At 32.6% G+C, this 6,000-nt stretch overlaps 1 long non-coding RNA gene across 1 annotated transcript; it reads right to left on the bottom strand.

Annotated features, from left to right (window-relative positions):
- Window positions 1–3,787: 3,787 nt before the first annotated feature.
- Window positions 3,788–5,292, bottom strand: LOC115951248. The gene is made up of 3 exons (XR_004083258.1): window positions 5,189–5,292; window positions 4,476–4,539; window positions 3,788–3,991 (listed from the first exon to the last, which is right to left on the bottom strand). It is a non-coding gene; the product is annotated as an uncharacterized LOC115951248 (long non-coding RNA).
- Window positions 5,293–6,000: the final 708 nt, after the last annotated feature.

Here is a 6,000-nt window from a genome sequence, read left to right as displayed (position 1 = left end):
AAACGTGTTTTATGTGTTCAACACTAACCAAACCCGTTTATTAAACGGGTCAGCCATGTCAACCTAAATATGACACAAACTCGTTAAGCCTTAACCCATAATTTACTATTTTCGTGTTGTGTCGTGTCGGGTTCGCAGGTCGTGTCCAATTTTACCACCTCTAGTAAAAAGGGTTGAAGATTGTTTTTTGGGCTGGGTTAAGATTTTAGTTTTGGAGGAGGGGCAAGCTTTTTGAAGTAAGGGGGCCCAACTCTATTTTGTCTTGGGTCTTAATTATATTATATTATATTACATTATATATATATATATATATATATATATATAATTCTTTTAGGAATATCAGGGGGGGCTCGGCCCCTTTGGGCCCCCATGTAAGTCCATCCTTGCCTGATTCTCATTTCTCCCATTTCAAAATCCGAATTTTCTTTCTCAAATATGATTTTAAGGTTTTCCACATCAAAAACTTCATTGGTAAATGAGATCATGAAGGATTTCTTCGATTGATCCCCTAATTCAAACCTTATCAACAAACAGACTACCTCATTCACCATAAAATTATGAGATCTTGATGATTGACAGGACCTCCCATAATGTGACTACTATGATTCACTGTTGAGATTTCAAGTTTATCTCCACATCAACTCCTTGTCAGTCATAATTTTATCAAAATGGTTTTTAATCTAAAACTATTTTATTTTTCCTTTAAATCACAACCATTGATACCAAGTCTCATGTATCACTTTTGATGCATGCATGTTATCATAGAACATATGATCTAAAAACTAGGCAAGTACTTTGTTTAGGGTAAGTGTTAGCTCTAGTGCATTAGAGTGACACGATTTAGACACGTGATAAAAATTAGACACATGTCTGTATTGTATTAGTTCCAATGCACTAGAGATAATTTGTTTCCCTTTGTTTATATTGCATTGCACAAAATTTTGAAGAAATAATCAAAATTAAATACTGATTATTGATGTGCTTTGTGGAGTGCATAATGCATTCTCTACATCTAACTAAATCCCCAAAGTTGTTTTCTACTTTCATGCACTATTTTTTTCTAGTTTAGGTGTTGAAGAAATTTCCTTTTTTGATTGTTTGATAGTAGGTCTAGAAGAACTAAACTTAAGAAAAACTACAAAACATCTTTAAGAGTATTTACTTTGGTGGTGCTAAAAAGTTTAGTTTTAAGCAACTCAAAAAGCTATTTTATCACCCCCATGCACTTTACAATACACTCAACATTAAAAGTTATATTTTTTTTACCACTTCATTTAAATATTCTTTCTTTATTCTTCATCTATGTCTCTTTCTCTCTCTCTTATCTGAAGTAAGAACAACCACCCACAACCACCACGCACAAACCATCACTAGCACAGCTAGTCGCCATAACCCATGGTCGTAAACTCGCTGTCCCAAAAAAATTCCACATCAACCCACCAATAACCACCGCAATTCTAATTTTCTTTTTTTTTTTTAAAAAAAAAACCACCACAAACCTATATCACCAATCTCCACAAAAGCCACAAAATCGCCGCAACTCATACAAATAACCATCATTGGCGCCACAATAGAAACCCACCACAACATCAATTGAAACCCAAAACCACCAAAATTGAAAATCATATCACAAAGCCATCGACCATGAACCCAATAAACCCCACTGATAGATCAGCGAACTCGAAGATAAACAATATAGATCCACAAACAACAAAGATTGACGAAATGGATGGCCCCACAAACCACAAATCGACCCACAACGGAGACCCATGAGACTGACAGTGAGTTTGACGATAAGAGAGAGGAGAGTGAGTGAAAGAGTTGAAGAGCAAGGCAAAAACTAACGACGAGAGAGAGAGAGAGAGAGAGAGAGAGAGAGAGAGAGAGAGAGAGAGAGAGAGAGAGAGAGAGAGAGAGAGAGAGAAGATAAACTCTAATAAAAAATTAATAGCAACACACTAGTAGCAGCTTAGAGCATTCTTATCAAGGGAGATATAAGTGCTAAAATGCTATTTTTAGCATTTATAACCACAAAAACCTATTCCATCAAGGATGCCATATGCTAAAAAATTTGACATCTTGCTACGGTGAGTTCTCATTTTTGAGAGCGCACTGTAGCAAGATGTTATAATTTTTTTAATATTTTTAATTCTCTCTCCTCAGACTCACTCTGTCATCTTTCTCACTCTCACTCTCTCTATCTTTTCTCTCTTTCTCTTTGCATCTCACATAACGGACGATCTTGACGATGTTGTTGATGACGAGGAGGACGAGGCTTGGAAGGAATGGAGCAAGAAATCCACGCCCTCTGGTGACTCCAATCTCCGACCTTCTAATTTGTCAAAGATGTCGAAGGCAGAAATCCAGGCCGAGATGATGAAGCGGCATTCCGAGCCGTCAATGGGTTTCGTTAAGCTCCAGCTTGGCATTCACTGGACTCCGGTAATCAGTTTGGGTTTTGTTTCTTTTTTTTATTTCTTTGTTGGATTACTATGGAGAGGGAGAAGGTTTGAGAGCAGAAGATTAGAGAGAGGGAGAAGTTCTAGATCTGTTGGGTTGAGAAAGAGAGAGAGAGACAAAAGGAGAGAGAGGAAGAATAAAAAATAATAAAGAAAGAATATTTAAATGAAGTGGTAAAAAAAATAGAAGTTTTGATGTAGGTTGTATTGTAAAGTGATATGTTAAATGCTAAAATTTTTACAACCTTTGATGAGAATGCTCTTATGGTAATTAATTGTTAAATTATTTTAAATATAGCACCATTAGCACATTTTTTTTTTTATGATTTGGAATGTTAAAATAACTTTTAAGTGGTTTTACAACCATGAATGTGAATGCTCTAAGAGACGTACACTTCTTTGGTCATGGAGCAAGTAGACACAGACGCACAGTTACACGTCGAAGTCTAGCTAGCGTGGATGGGACAAAGGATAATATTTGGATCAAATATTGAATATTCCATGGAAGTCACTCGAAAATTTCCACTCAATTCCAATTGACTGCGTAACAATCACTCTTACTTGCACGCATTTGATACGGCAATTTGTCCACCAGGATTGCTGGGAAATAATAACGAAGGTTTGTCTATATGGGAAAGTTTGAATTTTTATTTGTTGGAAAATAATGTTTGAACGTAAGATAGCCTAATTAGTTGGATTTGTCAATAATAATAACTAGTCGTAAACCCGTGCGATGCACGGGATAATTTTAAATCAAATGTTAACACATTTAGATTTAAACATCTCTTTAATTTTAATTATTGAAAGCTAAATTGACTCTAATATAAGATGAAACATGTAATATTATGAAGTAATATTAAAAATGAGATAAATACAGATATTATGAAGTAATATATTACAATAATCATAATATGCTTTTACATTTGGTTTAATAAGTATTACAAAAGAACATCGCACGGGAACGCTACTAATTTTTTTAATTAAAAATAAATAAAAATTGTATCCATAATAGAAGGACATAAAATATCATTACTGTCCCAAAAGATGACACATAGATCACAGTTTTAAGCTGAAGCTCCTCCCAATAGTTTTTAATTTGCACATAAGTCCCAATACCATGTATTTTTGCTATGATTTTTTTTTTTTTTTTCAATTTCATTTATTTCATGACTTCCACTAAATATTCATTGTATTCATAATATTTAAAAAAACGTTGAAGTAGAGTTGTATCCTCAAATAACTAAATAAAGGAGTTTAATTCCTCTCTGTTTCAATTTAAAACCAAATTGTGCATAAAAGCAAAAAAATTTCCTTTGTTCCACTATGTCTTTAGTACCAAAATCACAAATCCATTAAAACCAACTTGTGCATAGAAAATCTTAGAGATTGAAAGACAACTTTAAAGTGTTTTTTGCATCTTCTTCCTTTGTTACTTTGTAGCAGTCCCTGAATATGCCCTTTTGTTTTCCTTGGGTACAGATGTTGGTGTGAGTTGCACATTGCTTTGAACATCGAGTTTCACTGATGTAAGCCTAGCAATAGAACAGGTTGAGGAATGTATTACAACATATACATCTTAAATATCATATTTGTAATTTTGCTAAATTAAAGAATACGTACTTCTGTCATTTTATCAAGCTAAATTGCTTTGTCAATTTCTTCAAAAGAGTCAAAAAGTTTCTTAATGGAGTAGAATTCCCATCCTTACTTGAGATTATAGTCATTTAGTTGTATTTTTCTTCTTAATTGAAGAAAAATATAGCATTCACATACTAACTTCAGAATTAAAAAAAATAAAAAAATAAAAATAAAAACATGATTATTTGATAAAATACAAATTGTACATAGAAGTAATTAAAACAATGGAAATCTTGAGATGAAACAATTAACCCAAACATAAAACCAAGTTTGAGATAACCAAGAAACTTAAATATGCAATCATATTCCAATTTCAAATTCTTTCTACAAACATATTACCAATAAATAGTACAGAATAAAGGAAAGATTGGTAAACACCTGACTTTCCTTGTCTTGTAGTTGTATTACCAAATAAGCCAAATATCAAAATGCTAAATCCTACCTGCAAAACAGTAAGAATCCAATTTTCAGCCAAGAAACATTAATAAAAGAGAAATAGTGCAGTACAGAAAGTTTGAAACAGTATAGTATAGTGCAGATTTTAATGAAACAGTGCAGTGTAGTGCAAATTTTTCTTTTTTAATCTCCTTCATATCATCAAACAATTTGATTGTAAGAGCAGGCAGCTTACCCTCATAAAAAAAAAAAAAAATGAGAACTCTTCCTATATATGTTATTTTCTTCAAGAATTAAATAGATTAGCATAAATTTTTTTATGATTCTATCCAATGAAAAAACAATCACCTGCATCACCATAGTTGCTGCTGTTAGCTAACTTTAACTCATTTTTTCCATAGTGACCAGTAATTTATAGAGGCAAAGGAACCCAGATATTAAAAGCAAAAGCCTAAACTAAATCCTCTAATTGATTTAAGAATTCCATTTTGTTTTATGCAGTTACTTTCAGTTATAGTCATGTAGCCTTGCAAGTATTTGAATGTATCTTATCTAATAATGTATCTTAGCTAATCAATGTGTCAGCTGCATCATACCTTGCATATCCATATGTTCATGTGTTTGAAGACAAAAATAATGTTGTTGAGCAATATAATATTCAATTTTGGAAAACTAAACAACACTGAAAAACTAACCTCAATGTACTCCACACCAATTTCGCTAAGATTATCAGGAGTGTTGTGTAATGAAAGCAAGTTGATAACTCCACCTCTCTCAGTTTCCACCAAACAAATTCAAACCCATAGCTCAGTTTCCACACAAAAAAATTCAAATTGATTATCACCATTTTAATATCTATTTAAAATATTGAAGATGTGACTCACTTCAAAAAATATTATTGTCAAAACACACTACTAAACTCAATTACAAAGTTCCAAACCTAAGACTTATCTAAGCGTGTGCACAAACTCAATTACAGATACAAAAGAAACACAGCTAAAACAGCACATATTAAAATAATAAGCCAACAGTAAACTATTGAAGTTACAGAAACTAACAACTGTCACATAAAAAGCTAAATAAATCCCTCTAGAATTACAAAACAGCTGACTTCACCATCCGTTGCAAATGCAATTCACAGAGTTCCATCTTTGGGGTAGCCCAAGACAACGAAGCCCGACATTCTACTATTGGTTATAACGTATCACACCACTTAATTCCAAGATACATCTTTCAATTTATGATACAGAAAAGAAAACAAAGCTCAATACAGAAAATTTTATCAACATATACTCAAAAACATTTTGCAAAAAATAGTAAATTGACCCAAAACCACCTACTCAAATCAATAATGCATTCACAAAAGAAAATTCCCAAGTATATGTATAATGGTGTTTTTTTTAAGGATTGAAAAGAAGTGGAGCAACTATTATGACAAAGAATTCCATTAGCGTAATCATATTTATAATGAAAGTGGCAGAACACAAAGTGCTTTAGAAAATACCAG

This window comes from Quercus lobata, chromosome 7, assembly GCF_001633185.2.
Source record: "Quercus lobata isolate SW786 chromosome 7, ValleyOak3.0 Primary Assembly, whole genome shotgun sequence".
Classification (NCBI taxonomy): Eukaryota; Viridiplantae; Streptophyta; class Magnoliopsida; order Fagales; family Fagaceae; genus Quercus; species Quercus lobata.
This window is presented reverse-complemented; position numbering and strand designations above follow the sequence as displayed.